Genomic DNA, 3,014 nt, shown 5'->3' on the forward strand with positions numbered 1-3,014 from the left:
TGGTTTTTGTTTCTTTTTCCCCACACTGATAGTACTTGCAGAAACTGAAATTGATTGAACAAAACAAATTGCAACTAGTTGAAATGAACTTGCTGAAATGAAATTTGCAGAATTGAAGAGGAAAGCAAGGAAATGTAGAACTAAAGGAAAAGGAATGACTAGTCTACTTTTGTTGACATGAAATTTGTAGAATTGAAGAGAAATGACTAGTCTACTTTTGTTGAAATAAATTATTAGCAGAATGTTGCAATAGAAAATGGAAGAAAACAGTAATTACAGAATACTCTGACGCTTCCCTGGAAATGGTGCCAAAAAGTGGTGAGCACTAGTATTGCAGCAATATTGCTACAACTCCTGGGCTGCCTACTTTACTCTTATCAACCCGGTAGTTCGTAACAAACTTGGAAGCATCGGTGTTGTATGCACAAGTACTAGTTCTCACTGTAGGTTGTCACTCGGTCAGCCAGCGCAAGATCACTAGGAGCTCAAGCCAATTTCTATGGATTCTAGAAGAAGCTCTATATGTGATGAAAGGAAAGAAATATTACTCTACAAATGCTACTCTAACTGCAGAAAGGAGAAAGACTGAAATGTAAAGCAAACCTAGTAAACCCTAATTAACCAACTAATCCTAATTTTGCAGAAAGCACTATGAAAACCATGAAAGGAATGCCATTACCTACTCAATGAAGTAAACAACATCTAATTAAGCTATTTATGGAAGTAAATAAGCAGAAAACATCTTTTTGGATTTTTATGTGAATTTGACATGCATATAATTTATTGTGTGAATGTGGCAGCGAATAGGTGGTGTTGGAGGGTGGTTTTGGTATTTGAGAGGATGTAGGATGGTGTGGATGGATCCTAGGAGGTCTCACGTGGTCTTCTGGAGGCTTTTCCCACACTCAGCCTTCAAAAGAAAACCTACAGGAAAATCTACAAGAGGAAAACAAGGCAACTACAGGAGGCCTACAAGAGGAGGCCAAGAGAATTTTTCACTGTTTTGAGGGTGTGAAAGTGAGTGGAAAAGGTGGATGAAGGTTGGAATGAGGTGTTAGGGCACCTAAGGTCTATCGTGAATCACCGGGAGAGAGGAAGATGATTGGGTTTGCTCAAGGAGAGAGGAAGAAGTTCTATGGAAAATGCAGGAAACTAAGGCAGAATTGAGGTGAGGTTTGGGCGACCTGTAGGGCATGGATCAGATGGAGGATGTGACAGCTGATAAGCTGGCCTACTGTAAGAAGATATCTACTGCAAAGGAACTTATAGTCAACCAATAAGATCAAGCAAGCAATGAAATGAGTGCATCTAGAAAAACTGAGTTTTGCATCAAAATAGTCTAAACTATGATCTATGAAAGGAAATGCTAAGAAATGCTACAAGAAAGGAAAGCATGAAAGAAGACTATTGAAAATAAATAAGTGAGCATGATGAAGAAGATTTGAAGCAAAGCAAAACTGGACTATTAAGCTACTAAAAAACTGCAAACACTAGAAGTCCTATGAAGGAGGAAAATCTATGTTTTTGGGGCAGCAAGAGGGTCTTTGCCTCAAATCATGGACCCAAAGGGAGGAAGAGAGGCCAAGGCACTTTTTCTAGCCTTTTGAATCTTTTCTTTATCACTGCTTAACCTGCTATAGAAAGAACAAATGGAAGCAAACTACTGAATCATCAAAAGTAACCTATTCTTAACCATAAAAGAAATACATCTAACAGCAACCTAATCTACAAACTGAAATAAAACATACAAATACAAGTAAAGAGGAGCTTGGATGATTGGATTGGGCCCTAACCCAAGAGCTTCAGCCCTCTGAGGTAACTCAGGGCTAGCTCAAAAAGGATTCCATCTTTATTATCAGGACAATAGCAAGATTACATGAAACTGTCACAAAATAATAAGCTCGAAGTTGGAGCAGAGTTTACATAAGCAAAAATCCAACAAAAATCCAACCCTAGTGAGGCCCTGGGCCTCTCTAATTATACAAATGAAGCTACCAATAGATTCCTTAAAATTAGGGAGGCTTGGCTCCCAAAACTCAAGATAATCATCAGTCATCCTCCACTTGCTCAGCTGCCTTCTAGTGCATGATTCGGTTGCTTGTACTCCGAGCTCAATGAAGGGGATTTCGAAGTGAGGAGTAATAAATGAGGGGGATTCCCTCCTATAAGTCCTTTCCTTTGTCCACTTCGAGTTATTGCTGCCATTTGTCCACTAGATCTTTGACTTTGACCTCGAAATTCATCAATAATCTGCATTAAATACATGTTAGACCACATGGCATCATAACTAACTCAACTCACTCCATAAGCATAAATATAATCAGAAAATCATACAATAAGCTAAGAGAATGGTTGATTTGACTAGGTTAGGAGGTAAAATGATCCCATATAATTACCCATTTATGAGGCTCATCAACTTGCAACCTCTGCAAACCTATAGTACATTGTTTTGCAAATTACATGTTTGATTTTACAAGACCAACTAAAGACCCAAGCATCCCATAGTTTCCACGAGTTTATAACACATACTCGATGGTCAAGTTTACATCAAAATGGAAACAATACCTCTGCTACGAAAACAAGGCCAAAATATCATTGTTGCTTCAACAAGTGATGGAAAACACATCATCACTGCAACACATGATTTACAAAAATAAGGCCAAACAATATTGTTGCTTTGACAAGTGATGGAAACACAACATCACTTTCACAGTTTAAAATGCATCACAAAATAAGACCAGACATCATTGTTGCTTAACAAGTGATGGAAAACACATCATCACTTTTACATTTTAAAATGCAACACATGATTGGAAAAAAATAAGACCATGACATTCTATCACGCCTAGAAGAACCATTTCTCACTTATCAAGGTGAATGGGTCGCCTCCTTGTGGCGCATTCGTTGGTCGAACAACCGTTTCATCTGGTTCATGCACCAACGCTTTGTCTTTAAGGTGCTGTTCTGGATGGAGCCTCCAACATGTGGCCCTTTGGTGACCATTTCTATTGCAA

The sequence above is a fragment of the Pinus tabuliformis genome, chromosome 9, assembly GCF_031772625.1.
Source record: "Pinus tabuliformis cultivar Carrire ecotype Pingquan chromosome 9, CPIR1, whole genome shotgun sequence".
Taxonomy (NCBI): domain Eukaryota; kingdom Viridiplantae; phylum Streptophyta; class Pinopsida; order Pinales; family Pinaceae; genus Pinus; species Pinus tabuliformis.